Genomic DNA, 16,724 nt, shown 5'->3' on the forward strand with positions numbered 1-16,724 from the left:
AAAATACACGATGATGACTATAGTACCGCTCTGTGTGCGTAACATACGGTGGTATGAACAGAATAATTCACCGAGCATGCTCACGTCCATTTTTAATTTATTCAAGTTTTGATTCCTGGAATTTTTAAGTATACTCAAGGACCATATTTTCAAATACATACTTAGATTTTTTTAAAACTATTTTAAGTATTCTGTGGCAATACAAACTTAGTAGTAGTTTTTGAATTATTTAGCTTTGTATAATAGATCCATGACGATATGATTGGAAGATCGTAGGCTGTATCATGATAATTGAATTATATGTATAGTAAATAAAAATGATGAAGATAAAAAATTATAGTAATTATTAATTAATATTTTTATCAAGTTTTTATATTTTGTAATCATTTTCTGAGTAATAATAAGTATTAAATTGTTATGACATTTAATTTGTAGTTTTTTAGAATCATTTTTAAGGATCTTTGTCTCATATTTTACAATATACAAACTACTATTTTTAATTTTGATTTAGAGACATAACAAAATTTTTAAAATCAATCATATGACTCTTGATTTATAATAAAAAAAAAGGTTGGTTTTCATTTGAGAAAAAAGTTTGTATCATAGTAATACACTCCTTAAATAGTGTATTCATTATTTGAAAATATGGTTCTATTAAATTAACTTAAAAAATACAAAAATCAGTTTTTGGATAAACTCATAGCTAAAAATGGTATTGAACATGCTTAGTGAACTATGTTGTATAATAATAATTATACAACGAATCTATTGTCCAATCGTTATATGTATTGTTATTAAATAGCACACATAGTTGATAGAGGTTTGAGGAAATATCACAAAATCACATGTAGTATAGAATATGTACTACACTATGTGTATCGTCACTGTCACGCGTGGAATTTCCGATCAAGATCTTTGACAGCGAACGATCATTATACCTGCGTATACTATTATTAGTACTATTATTATTGCCGCTACGGAAACTCGATGGATTTATTAGACGAACGAGGAAAATTTATTTTCGTGGACGACAATATAATAATAAACTCGCGATATCACGACAGCCTCGGCGATGGTGGACGGTTATTATTGTCGTGCGTACGTAATCAAGAATAGAAGGAAAACTATAATAATACGTATGTAAGTATATGCATATATAAAGATAATACTCAACAGTTCGCCGCACACGTGTATCCGTCGCGGAGATGCACGTGGATGCAATTGCAGCCTCCGCCTCCAAAGTCGTTTGTATGGGTCCACGTCCGCCGCCCGCCTCTTGCCGCTAATCATTAAGACGAGTATATAATACACGTAGTTTTATGTATATATGTAGGTACAAGGAAAATAAAAAGATAAAAAATGGAAACGAAAAGTCACGTCACATCGGTCGTACATGTAGTGTGTGTACTGTGTATAGTGTATATACTATATACACACGCGAGTCCTTCAGTGTTTTACTTACCGACCGGCGTACGTGTAATATATAGGGTGATTCACAGCAGGAACGATAAAAATTATATTTTATATCCTTATATTCAGTATCATACAGAGATATCAAAAAAATTATCTAGATGAAATAATAAACAACTCTTAAATACTTGTTTATATTTAATAGATAAATTATGATATTTGCTTAGATTAAAAACAGATAATTTAAAATTTGCGTTTATATAATATATACAAAATATAGCGTTTCTGTTATAGCTATTATAATTTATTTAGATTTGTAATATGTAGGTATACCAATATAATAATATATCAAGTGATTACACAATTATTCAAAGCGTTATTGGGGAGTTTGACGGTTCATCGTAGACACATTTCCGACTTGAGAATCCGCAAAAAGTTATTTTTGTTTTCTGTAAGTTGTATCAAGTAATGTGTTGAAAATCAGTATTTTTTATACATTCTTGTACTACAATGTAAACGCATATCGAACACACGTAATTTATTTTATGGATAAATAACTTAGATGCAAGCATCGAGATCATGGATCGCGTATTATATACAACTGTTACACCAATATTACCAGTTGTATCCGTAACCGTCACCCGAAAATTATGATGTCAGATTTTTTAACTTCGATTATTTAGATTTTTGAAAAAATCAAAAAATTTATATTTTTAATTTTAACTATTTACTAATTATAATTTAAAAAATTCTGACTTAATTCGTCACTTGATAATTTCGTAAAATAATTAATTAAAACGTTTTCCAGGTTGATAATCACATTTAATTTAATCTTAAAAAATAAAAATAAAACGTAAGATTGTACGTTTTTTAAATAAATAAAATGAAAAATTACGGATCCACATTTTTTTTTTTTTTTGATATTTTACCGTATTCTGATGTAATAATATACCAAATATTTGTCCACAAACGTTAATAATAAAAATAAACGTTTATATAAAAATGATTTAAAAAATCTAAAATTTGAAAAAAAAATACTAAAAATACATAAATTGATGATATTATTTTCCTAATATTTTAATTATTAATATTAAATTATTTATTATTGATATTTTTTTTTTTTTAGCTAACAACGATGTAGACTAATTCTTTAAAAAAAAATAATACTATGCCTTTTTTTATAATAATTTCCAAGGTAATTAACTAATTTAATATTTTATCTTCTATATAAATTGCATGTAAATCGTTTATCGTTAATCGTATTCGTAACTAATCTTAAGTTATTTTTGTACATAAGTCGAGTAGGTAATTGAATTCTGTTCTAGACTATGTACACCGGTGATAGGAAGCATTCGTGTTTTGTAATTTTATGAAAATTGTCAATTATTTTTTTTTTTTTTGTTTTTTGATTTATTTATTTTTTTTTTTTTGTACATAATATATTTTGTTAACTCCCATAACATCCCGTAAGCATCCTACATTATAGTGACTACAAATAGAAAACGTTATTAAACGAGTAAAAATATTACTCAAACCTAGGAATCCGTCGAACCATAATGAAAAAAAAAATGAATTACCTGATAAAATAAACATTATATTAATACTTATACAACAACCGAACTGAGAGCTCCGAATGTCTCTCATCTAATCTCAACTACTGCAGTTACTACGCACATGTAACCGCAGAGAACACCCACCCTGTACATCTCCGTAGCTCCGCAGTGCGTCTACACATGCAGACATGCAGTGTAATATTATGCACGCGAGATGATTGATGCGGCCGCCGCGCCGGTGCCATCTCGTTCTCCGACCACGCCGCCACTGCACTCCTCACGTATTATCCTGACGCATAAGTCACGCACGCGCCACTCGACTGCATCAGTTGCAGTTCGGCAAGACGAAAAGTTCAACAACTGAACACAATATTATGATAATTATTGCAGAGCCCGCTGCTCGTACATATTATAATTCCTTGTATATAGTAGTTGTATACGAGTTACGTTATTATCATCGTAGTCAAAGGTATATTATATCTTATACAGGGTGATCCACTAAGCATATTTATCCCTCTTTTTTCCTTCAGTATTGCTTTTATTATTCAAATTTTTTAATATTATGTATATACATATAAGACAATATTTTCAATTACTTAAATTTTTTATGCCAAATTAGTGTTCAGTAACTGTACAAATTTCTTTTTTTTTTTTTAACGAAAACTACTTTTTTATTGTATATTGTTAAGTATACAAGTTTCTTTTAAAAATATTAATGTATAGTGTATACATTTAAAAATTCGAAAGATTAATTTCTAAATTATTAAAATGTTCAAACTTTTAAGTCATTAAGGATAACAATGTTTAAAAAAAATATATTTTTTGTTTACAAAAATATAAAATATAATATGTAATGTACAGTATTTTTTACATTTGATTTATTTTTATAAGTTAAAATACATAGAGATATTAATATTAGGTTATTTTTATAATTTACATATATTTTCAAGCCCATTATAACTCGTCCTGTTCATATTTTTCATCTGCGTCAATTACCATCATAGTTGATATTACTTTACATTATAAGATAGTAATCGTAAATTCGTGACGGTCACCGATGGTCAGGATGAACTGGACGGGTTATACCATATACTATTAATTATCTTTAATACTTAATGTTTAATAACTAAGAAACTGCTTTTTCAAATTTTAGTTTAGATATGCCGAAATGTCCATAAATATATCTACGAAATAAAAAAATAGTTCTGATTTGAAAAACAAATGCTTGTATCACCAAAGTCACTCCTTAAATAGTATAAAAAAATTAAGTAATTATTAAAATATGATATTCTAGTATATTTTCGAAAATTCCAAGTATCAGTATATGAATAAAATATGTTTTGTTTAAGTAAAAAATAGGAGTAAGCATGCTTTATAGATCACCCTATATATTATTACATGACAGAAAATACGACGATAATATTATTACGAGCGCGTGCACGATCGGTGCATAATGCACATGCGGAATTCGTCGGTCGTATAATATTATAATACAGTGTTCAATAGGCCTACAAATTGCGGTGACGACTTGCGTATATTATTGTTATGCGACCGGTTTGAATGATAATAATAATATTATCTATGTATGGAAACACCAATCATCGTTTATTATTACAGATTGCCGACGATGAATCTTCGCGGTCACTTAATTTTTGTCCCATCTCATTTGCGTGTTTCTTTTTGCTCATAGAACCTCCCGAAAAGGCTACGCCTGATTACAAGTAAATAGTTTTTATGATACCTACGACCCTACAGTTATTATGGAATTGTAACTACCACTCACATTTCGAATCAATAAGAGAGGTTAATTTATTGCGTGTGAAGTTGTCCATGTTTAACTAATGATATTTTTAATAAATTATTTAGGTACATAGATGTAGGTGTCATTAAAACATTTTTTCTCAAACATGAATTATTGTAAGGCAAAAGTGCAGAACATTAAAGGAGTAAAGCTCAGCATTAAATAGTTATTATTAACTATTAAGTTTCAGTAAAGTTGATATTAATTAATAAAATTGTTTTTTTTTAAATAATAATCACTAATCATAAAAATAAAATTAACAGTTAAAAGAACAAAAAAATCTAATTTAAAATTATATATAATAAAATAAAACATGCGTTTATTATGTTTTATAATACTTATAAATATAACTATATAATCAAAAAGTTAAAATATGCATGTAATTGAAAATAAAAATATTTTAAATATTGAATAGTTTATTTTATAAAAATTGATCATGAAAAATATGAAATTATACAGTTATATACCTAATTTTAACATTAGTAAACAAATTGATATAATTTTGCACTTAAGTTTTTAACTTCGGGTATTCTTTAAAATCATTTATATATTGTCTTACATCAAACGCCATGCATAAAACGACAAAACATATTTTTTATTTTTTTTTTTTGTCTACTGCAAATACATCTCTAAAGTACTAATAACGATCAGTAATACTAAATTAATTCATAAGCATTGAACAATTATTAAATAATAGTATATACTGTTTAGTAATAGTTAGTAATAGTACCTATTATAGTTGCACTACAGGTAGTTCAATTTAACTGCCTTAAAAATTAAGTCAATGGGTAATATAAAAGTAGAGTACTTTAGAATGTCAAGTGTTTCTTCTGTAATTTTATTTACGAAAATGTCATTGAATTACCCACGTATTTTATTCATAGCGATACTTAAAAATGAATATTCAGGGTAGTGGTAAATTGAAAGAGGTAAGTATCTCAATCAAATTATTCGAATTGCTTGTTTCATTTGGCGCAACTTTATCTTATTGTATAATCTTTAGCAGAACCGTGGAAATAACTAACAAGAATTATTATAACATGTAAAGTCAATAAGAATTAAATCAGTCATTCTGTAATTAGTTATGAATTTATGGTTTAATATATTTTTAGCGATAATAAAAACCGAACGGAAAGTCTATCAATAAAAAAATGTAAGAAAGTCTACGACAATTAACTATGCTTCGTGATGCGTGTACTTAAAGCTTGCTTATATTTTAATGATTTTCAAAAACTGTTAACTAAATGTATACGATTTGCAGTTAGGTACATTTTTTAGTACACAGACGTATTAAAATATTTTATTTAAAACTACTTAACGTTTTTGTAGAAGTAAGTAGCAAAGTTTATTTTATAAAAGCTGCAAAGACAGTTGGTGGCTTCTTGGCTTTGTAAGAATTTTTTTCATATAATTATATATTAATTATATATTGCAACATAATGAGTTTTAACTGTAATCGCTTTACTTTCGGCCTACAGTCGTATGAATATGAATGTATAACTCATGTATAGTGTATACATTTTAATTATGCTTATTCAACTATTTAATTTCGACTCATCAATAAAAAAAACTAAAATTTTCACTCGAAAATTTATATTTCTAAAACGAAAGCTTATGCATGTTATATTGATCTTTAAACTAGTCCCCAACTATGTCGGACATTTTTTTAAGTCTAACTTTTACCCAGGCAATATATTATCTCGTTTAGCACTCTCTATCTCTCTACTTATAACATTGATCTAATAATACCATCGACAATATTATATTTTAATACTAAAAAGAATTATATTGTGTAACATACCTAAATATATGATAATGTGATATATGTAATATTTATTATTGATAGTTTTTATGACCCCCCCTCCCCGAATTTTTTGTGCACGTGCTTATTTTTATAAAAAGTAATAGATACTATATTATTATAAATAATAATTGTATAAAAGAAACTTATATTTTAGATTTAACATGTTCAGTACTTCATGATTTTGAATGTAACACGGCGTTTGGTGTATGCAATATTGATACATAATAATATTAACACATTAATAAGAAAACAATAATATTAATTAAAATAACTTATTATATTGATAGATATTACTAGTTAAATATAAACAATAATTTAACATATTATTGTTACAGTTTAACGCTAATTTACTCATTTACACTTTGTGTAGTGTGGTGTCTCGTAAATTAATCATATCAAATGTATCGTGTGACAGATAATTATAGTTGTCAATTCATCGTAATGTATATTACTCATCATGGATAATTTTACCACCAATCATGTTCATCGTTAGTTAATAAATGTTTCTAATTTTTTACTAAATATCAGTTTGAATTAACATAATGACTTGGTATTAAACTTAAAGGTAAGAATATTATCTTTACTTAAAAAAAAAGGGTAACATAATAAACAGTTAAATAAGTTTTATTGATGAGTGCAAAAAAAATTAGTTAAAATAAAAACAATCAAAAACCTTTGGTTAAGTAGATATCAGTAAATATGATGCTGTAATAATGTGTTAACTACTATTATTATTATTATTATTATTATTATGATTATTGGCCACATGCAATTATGTTTTGACTCTAAAATCTAAGTCTTAGTGGAAACGAAATAAACATCTGTTACCTACTAAACATATAGTTATTAAAACTTTATATTGTATAATCTATTTTGATTTAAATTATGTTCTTGATATTGTAATTGTAGGCATATGATTGGTAATACAAAGAGAAGTGATTATTTACATTAGCTATAACAATTTTATCCACAATCAGAGACGATTTAAAGGGTTACCTGTAAGTCGAAACTATACTACTAGATATATGTCATTACTATATCAGTTATAGATTAACGTACAATTAACTTAATCAATTTTTTGGTTTAACTAACAACTTTTTCTATTAATTATAAATATATATAAATCATCTATTTAAAAATGCATTTATAATATAAACAACCATACAATATAATATCATAATTCACGCTAACCGGAATTTATCAATTCACCATGTATCACAATATATATATATAATATTGTTTTTATATCAACTATATAATATGTCAGCTGTTTCGTTTTGAGACGCCAAACTCTTTACATTGTCTTGTGTTCTATTATATTGGTAATAATATATATTGTATAACTGAAGGATATCACTATACTGCAGATCGCAATCTTCTGTCGGTTTGTAGAATTTACGAGTGTCCAAGTCACGTAAAAGTTAACTCACACAGCAGTACCAAGATATTCAATCACCGTAACTTTGCTATATTACATTAAGTTTAAACTTAATTGTGGCATAATATTACGATTTCTGTTTGTAGGTTTGATTCGGCCGTTTTGCTCAAACAAAAATTTATATTGAACGTCCTATACAAGTACGCGCAATGGATATAATTTGTTTCGCGGAATGTGTGTTGGTTTAAATTTATTGATTCAAGTTCAGGTTTGGTGTCTACGATAGACTAAAATGTGCCAATAATATGGGTTTAAAACGTCTATGCAAATATGCTTGAAATCGTATATTATTAAAACTAGTAAAAACGGTTTTTCGGGTATTTTAACCTGTTTGGTCACTGGTCAGTCAAATAGTGACGACTCAATATTATACGGATTTAATCATTTTATACGACCCACCACAAAGAAATCATCTTTTAGATACACGATTAAATAAGTAAAAAAAATATTGGTTGTGGTATATATTATAGTAATAATTTGATGGACATAAAATCACCGGAGAGAATTCCTGCTTTATCTATCTGACGGGAAACTATAAATTATAACCAGTAAAGAAGTAATGATGTGTTCTGCAGCAATAATTGTAACCAGGATTTTGGTAAAAGCCATTGAGGGACAATCTTATTCTCAACGAACGGCGTGAGAGCGGAAACAGAATAGACTGTGCACGAACCCGATTAATTATGTCTACAATTTGAAATTAATTATAAAATGGTACGATTTCTAACATAATATTATGTGGCTTATTATTATTTAATATGACGGTTTTTTTACGTTGGCAGCTAGTATTTAGGCATAAAATCTACACAGGTATGAATTATTCGAGAGTGATAAATTTCTATGGGTTTCTAATATATATAAAATATTATTTAAGTACCTATAATGGTTGAAATATTATTATTACTTCATTCAACAAGACTATAAGCTGATATTAATTTTTACATGACTGTAAGATCATTATGAATTCATATATGATGACAGCTACGATTTGTAAATAATATAATATATCTTTTTTTTAGTAATATAATTATTTATATTACTGATATTATACGCAATAATATCCAGACAGAAACATATATCAAAATGAATAACATTGAAATTCGAAAAAAAAGACAAAAAACGAATGAAAGATAGAAATACAATGAAAAACATAATATATTAATAAAATTCTATATATATCTAGTGAAATAACTAGTTATGAGTTTATAACAATAATTAAAGAAATTTAAAAAAATAATAATTTGTATTTTGTGATGATTGTTTACAACAATTTTAGCAAAAAAATTATATATTATGTAATGATTATTTTAATAGCTTTTAGTAGATAATATCATTGATTTTACATAACATATATTATGCATAATCTATGATAATAGTTATTGGTAAATTATATTATAACTGTGATAATATATAATTGCATATGTATTTTTTAAAAGCGTTTATAATGAATATTTACTAAAAATGTACCTAGTAAAAATAAAAATGTATTATATTATTTAAAACTACGAATTGTGAACTTCATTTAAAAATGAATACAATTTTTGGACAAAACGGGTATCTGGGTTAAACGGACCAGGGCCATCATTAATAACTGAAAACCAACTCGTTTGAATTTTAAATTATAGATATCTCATCAACTTTTTAAATTAAAGATATCTATATAATAATTTTCACTAGAAAAAGTAGTTCTCAATAAAAAATGTATATCTTCACAGGAAAATCCTAAAACAATACAAGAAATCTCATGAATTTAAAAATTAAAAAAGAACAAAATTTGATTAATTGTTTTATGAAATTAACAAAATTATGCAACTATACTTAATGAATCACACTGTATAATAATATATCAACTCAGAATTTATTTAAAGCTAACCTAATATTAACTCATTAATTTCGATTATACAAAAATGACGGAATAAATCAAACACCTACGTATAACATCACTAATGCATGATAGAAAACATAAAATAACGTCTACGTTTAGGTATTTTCAAAAGTATAACAGATAAGAAATGCATAAAATACATTTTTTAATATAACGTCAACTGCAGTGAACATGTAGATTCTTTTTAAAAAATTATAGCTGTAAACGTCCTAGTACAAACGCATGTGTATTAGTAGTATCTGTAGTACTTAAACAAATTACAAGTAAAGTTAAATAAAAATTTAATAAAATAAAACGTGACTTGTAACTATGTCTGAGTAACTATGATAATAAAAAACTTAATTAATATATTTGTCTCTTATTTGTCATGGATATTCAATTATAAATAGGTATATACGAGGTACATTCAATACACACCGCACAGCAGAGTTAATCTACCTACCTAACCTGGACTTACTTAAAATATCTACTTTACCTCTTTTTTATTATGAAAACCCGTAAAACAGAGTAGAAAAAATAAATCACATACAAAATGAATTATGTGTATACGAGTGCTTACTTAGTGGTCACTATAATTATTAACCAACTTAGGTATTGTTTCAACAATAAATTTAAAAATATAGCTCACAGCTTTATTTAGAATCTAAAACCTTAAATAAAATAAATAATAAAATCGTAGTGAAATGTTACTAATAAATTAATAATTATATACCTTCAGGTGTACAACATTATTATTAATATTTTGAAGATAAGTTTTTTTGGGGAAAATTTATACCCAACAGTTCAATACTTATATATAATTTTTATAAAAAAATATTTTCAATTATATTTTTTGTACACCACTAAATAGAAGTTCAAAATTTATAATTTACATTTAGCTTATTAAAAAAAAAATAAAATCTTATTTAATTAAAAATATTATTAAATACTAAATAGGTAATAATTATTTCAAAAATCAATTAGTAGATAATTTATAGACGATCGTTTAAGAATAGTAGGTCATCAAAAGTAAAAACTATTAATATTTCACACGAGTACACGATTCGTCAATAATAAGTAATAACTATGTTCAAGATTTAACGATTAAAAATGAAAAACAGATATAACGATTTCTAAAGAGACGTGTCCAGCTATTTATGCCAATATAATATAATATATAATATAATACATAGTTAAATATACCTTCCAAAAATAGGCTCTCGAATGTGCTGCAGGTCAATTCCATTTGCGTAAGGTCACAACGATTCACTTAAAACCCGTCCGTCAATAGTCATTCAATATTGCTATTTCATAGGTAAGTGTATGTTATCTCATTAATGATTGTTGTAAGAAGTAAAAAAAAAAAAAAATTACTTGTCACAAAATCGTAAAAACGTATAACACTGCATTATATGAACTAGCGTTGATATCATATTGCATTATAACAATTTATTACTATATAAACGTATTGTGTATTAATTACGTTGATAGTCCAGTAATTATGAATGAAAATAAGTTTCTAATGATTGTGTAAAAATAAAATGATGCGTGCTTAAAGCTTTAAAATTTAATTTAAAATTATTGCTTAATCTTAATTAATTGAATTGACGAAACTATAATCAGTCTTGCATTATCTTTTTTTTATTTTTTAAAAATTATTTTGGTATTTTTTTTAATCATTTTTATAGCAACGCGTACTACAATATAGTATATTATAATTCTATCATTCTATAATATAAGTTACATTATATTTACTATCACAGTATACTCGTATATATATATAACAATATATATATTGTATTTTGTATAGGAATTTGGTATTTAATTCATATAGGTATACTATGCATGTACACAATGAATGCGGTATGTGAATCGTTCAAAAAAGTGTGTTCGGCTTATTCGTCATTCACAATCGTGGAATAAAATGACGTCATTAAGCATTTTTTATCCATAGTAAAATGTATGGGGAATCTTGTAAACACGTTTAAACTTTAAATGTTATAATCAAATTTTAATAAAATATATTTTAAACTACAAAAAATAATTTGTGAATTGAATGTTTTTATCGTCATTATTTTAATAAATATAGTAAACATTTAAATTTATAACACTTATAAAAAAAATTGAAATTATATAATATCTTTTCTTGATATTTTGTGACAACGGTAGGAATGACTAGTGAAAAAAAATTGTATTTAATTATCAAGTTTCTTTGCTCAAAATTAAAAATTTAGTGATCATAAATTAACTTTAAAAAAAAAAAAAATTAAAAATTTCAATTGTCCATAATAATATCGCAAATAATCCAAAATATTTTGAGATTCATATCATTTTTAAAAAAAAACTAATATAAATTTAAATTTTAAGCAAATTATTTTATTATTAGACAATCATTTTGAAAACGCATTTAAATTTATCAATAATTTTACATATAGTTATTAAAACTTGATTTTTTTTTATTTCTCTAGGTTCGGTAAGATCCATAATAAGCAATAATTTAAATTACAAAATCTTAAATATTTTTGGCCTAAGTTTAGATTTTAAAATTAGGTGGCGAAAGTGAAAGCATTAATTACATTCTATATGATGTTAAGTTTAAATATATTTTTTTTAATCATATGTGTAATAGCTTTGAAAAACTTGAAAGTAATAAGATTATTACTAAAAAATGGTGTGCAATTTGGTAACAATGCACTATATTATAGTAGGTGTCAAGTGTGAAGTGGGACAATGTAAAGGAAGTTAAATTTGAATTTGAATTTAACGATATATCGAATACGATATAATGATATTATTGCACATGAAAAACGATTCTAAGCTGAGATCTTTTATCAATTCCATCAGTCTATATCATTATAAGTTATTATTAATAGAAATAAAAAAAAAATGAATTGTGAATCCATAAAAATTTATACGACAATGTATTTTCTCACATAAAATAACTATTTCTCCTCAAACGTTTTTGGTTACTTTGTTGTAATTCAAAAATGAACCACCATAGATTATCCAAATGTTTAACAAAATAAATGTTTATATAGTTGTTTTTTATAAAAAGATAACATTTTTAAAGATTTTTACTTTTTTTGAGCTATTATTATAGACTTGTCATATTGTTAATGTATTTTTTTTTTTTTTTTTGAAAATATTGATTAAAAAATATTTGTGATATCAAAACTCTTGAAAATGTAATAAAGTATAATTAAATTGTTCTTATATCTATATCAAAATATTAAAAATAAATACATATATATTTTACATGTATTTGAATTTAAAATTAATTTGATTTCAATATTCATTATTTTGTAACAGTTCAATAACAGTATTCGCCGTAACATTGAATTTATATGTACCTACGTGACTTAACGTATACATAATATTATATTCTTATATTTTTATACACAAAAACATTTTCAAATGCAATGTTTTCGGTAAACATTAATTCGACGTACCAATAGTAAAATAAATTACTTTACCGAATATTAATATCAAAAAAACATATGAAAATATTTACTTAGAGATATAGGCTGATACACTGTGCTAACAGTTAACAATAGGTGTATTTTGAATCAAACATTAAAAAAAAAAAAAAAAAACAGTTAATGGGAACCCATTTTCTCATGAATTCCAGAGTTGCGTAATACCGACAAAAACGAAATATTTGAACGAGGACGCGCCGTTATAAAATATATATAACGATGTGCGATTAAAATGTGTCATTCCTGTATTTTTTTTGTCTCACGACGAGTTAATATAATAATATTCATACATATATTGCAAGTTAAAGTTACAACAATTCAATATCATTATTCTATATATAGGCACGGCGCTTGAATTTACAGATTACGTCATGTTATTCTCGTACCCTCGGAATTCTAAATGTCGGAAGATATATTATATTCTAATATGATATTATAGCGCGCGTTTCCCGGCACATGAAAACCGCTTGTAAAATAAACATTCTTTACGATCATGGACCGCCTAACAACGCTTAGCTATGTCGTAGTGTCCTGTTCCTCAGAGTCGCTGCGTCCGCCATTAGTTTAGAAAAGATAACGATATAGCAACTATAATAATTATACGAATATTAACATATTATGTATACGAATATAATATATAATAAATACACCAATAAAAAAAAATAAACATGTCGTTAGTATATTTCGAACGCATACTTTCTGAAAAGGATTACGCAATTATTATTTATATTTTGTAATTATCGTTATGGATGCGGTACATTATCGTTTCTAACACCGATACATGACATTATAAATGTTATTTTATTACCTATATCTCTATTTTATCACACCTGGTTGTATGTTTTAAACTATTATTAGATATACTGTTCTGATTCACACACTCCCTCCCACATCAAGTTTTCCATTAATAATAAATTTATTCTAATTCTGATTATAGAAATTGGTACTTTATACATGACACCTACTTCAGAATATTAGATTTTCAAATATTAAGAGTCATAAAATCAATATTAGTAATTTTGATTCAATTTTAACGGGGTCTTTAAAGTGACTATTTAATCTCTCTTTTTTTTTTTTTTTAATGAAACCCACCCTTTTTTGTAAATGCATAACAAGGCATTGTTATGAATATGAAAAAAAATTCTCTAACCAGTTCTTAAAATTTTGACTTATTTAACTTTATGTACCTAGGTACTAAATATTATAATGGATCGATTTAGAAAGACATGACAATTTGAAAATAATAAAAATTAATATTTTAATGTATCATCATTTTTTCATATATAAAAATATTATCTAAATTTAATTAGTATTAGTCCAATGCCAGTTTTTATAAAAAATCACTATATTTATTTAAGTAAATCAATAATAAGATAATAGCTTTTTCATTGACACGATTTATTGGCCTATTATTTATCCATTAAATGTAAGTGAACATTTAAATAGATTTTTATATAACTTGGCATAATGATTTTATCTATTTTATATTTATAAAAATAACAAACAAAATTTTGTTGAAATTTTGTAAAAAAAAAAAGAATAATTTAGTCAAAAAATATACTCGAGATGATGTGAATAAGCTAATGGTAAAAGAAGTTTAAATTGTTTAAAATTATATTAAATATTTTGAAAATTAAATTTCGTACTGAACGTTTACACAATTTATCGCAAAAAATCCAAATTATTTTCCAAATCAATACATGAATATTTTTTGAATTTATTATTTTTTGTTTTAAGTGGAGGGAATCACAGGTTATACTTTGTATGGATAATTCATAATAATTTTAAAAAATAAGTTCTTCTCTTGAATCGTCTATATCTTATCATGATATTGCAAATTATATTGTGTGTATCACTATGAATATTATACGATATACTCGTATTATACCTATAATATTATGTACGTAGTTTCAAAGAGAGAAATTGTATAATTTGTCAATAAAAAAAAACAAATATCATTTTATCTATGACCATATGCTAAAAATAGCAAACATTTTTCTTTTTCTGATATCGAATAATAAAAAAATATCGACTACGGTTGTTATACAAACGACTACGTCGACACGTCGTATTGTTGTTTGTCGTATAATATCAACTGTGTGGTTGGCAGGATTTATTATTATTATTATATGGTAATTGGAGACGAAAAACAGGATAATTATTTAAAGGTGCATCGTGCGATGTCTAATAATAATAATACGACGTGCGATAATATTGGCCGCGTGCTGTGTCTCTCCGACGAAACATTACCTTATACATCTATAACCTGCACTTACCTGCAACGTAAAGCACGTCGTATATAGTCACATTATTTTTGAGTATCATATGAGCATTTTTTTTTTTTTTTGTGTATGAAGGTGGTGCATTATTATTATTGTTATTTTTTCCTAGAATTCTAACTCAGGTCGTTCCACGATAAATAAGCACACTGTGCTGCTGCAATCGGCGAGTTCTGAAATGTGCGTTTTCGTCTTTTCGACGAGAATCTTTCAATATATTTTTTTTTAAAACTACGCGATAAAACTTTATGTAACATGCTATTATAATGTTATAGGCACATAGCATTATGGATTACTTTTTATTATATTATTTCGAAATCAGTGAATTCTGCTAAAATAATATTATTATACCGTAGTTATTTTTCGGGTAGATGACTCCTAATAGATAATAAGAGCTAATAACCGCTATAAATTGAGTTAAATTCATTTTGAATGGCACATCGAAATGTTTTTATCTAGTAAACGAATACCTACGCGTTAACCATCGACCTTGATCTCTTAACTAAAATTTATCATAAATGTATGGTTACATAACAAACATACGTATATTATAATATACAATACAATAATTATTTTCTATTGATAAATTTTTTATCACATTATTGCTCGAATTAATCTCTACAATTATTAAAGTCATTGTCAATGTATTTTATTATATAATATAGTAAACGGGGTCATGTTCCAGGAACGAGGATTACAATTGATCGCTTCCGAGTTCAGAAAAACGACACAATCAAATAATCTGACTATTGGTGCATTCTCGTGAAACTGATTTTCTGCCGAAGTTAAACGAAACCAGATAGTACGTTTTTTGTGTACATCGTTACGTGTATGATAATGATATGTATTATAATGATATGCTCTGTAATAATGAATCGTTCGTAAAGCAATAAGATTAACGTCATAAAATCGATTTACTACAAATAAATCATTCATTTTGTTAAAATATTATATATTTGTATTGTTTTAGCATACGAGGCATAAAGACTAGGGAAACTTGTGATAGTTGATAATTAAGGTAATGCAAATTTTAGATTGAATCGATAGGTTATTATTGTTATTATTTATATAATCAATTTAATATTAAAACTTACAATAC

The sequence above is a fragment of the Aphis gossypii genome, chromosome 2, assembly GCF_020184175.1.
Source record: "Aphis gossypii isolate Hap1 chromosome 2, ASM2018417v2, whole genome shotgun sequence".
NCBI classification, from domain to species: domain Eukaryota; kingdom Metazoa; phylum Arthropoda; class Insecta; order Hemiptera; family Aphididae; genus Aphis; species Aphis gossypii.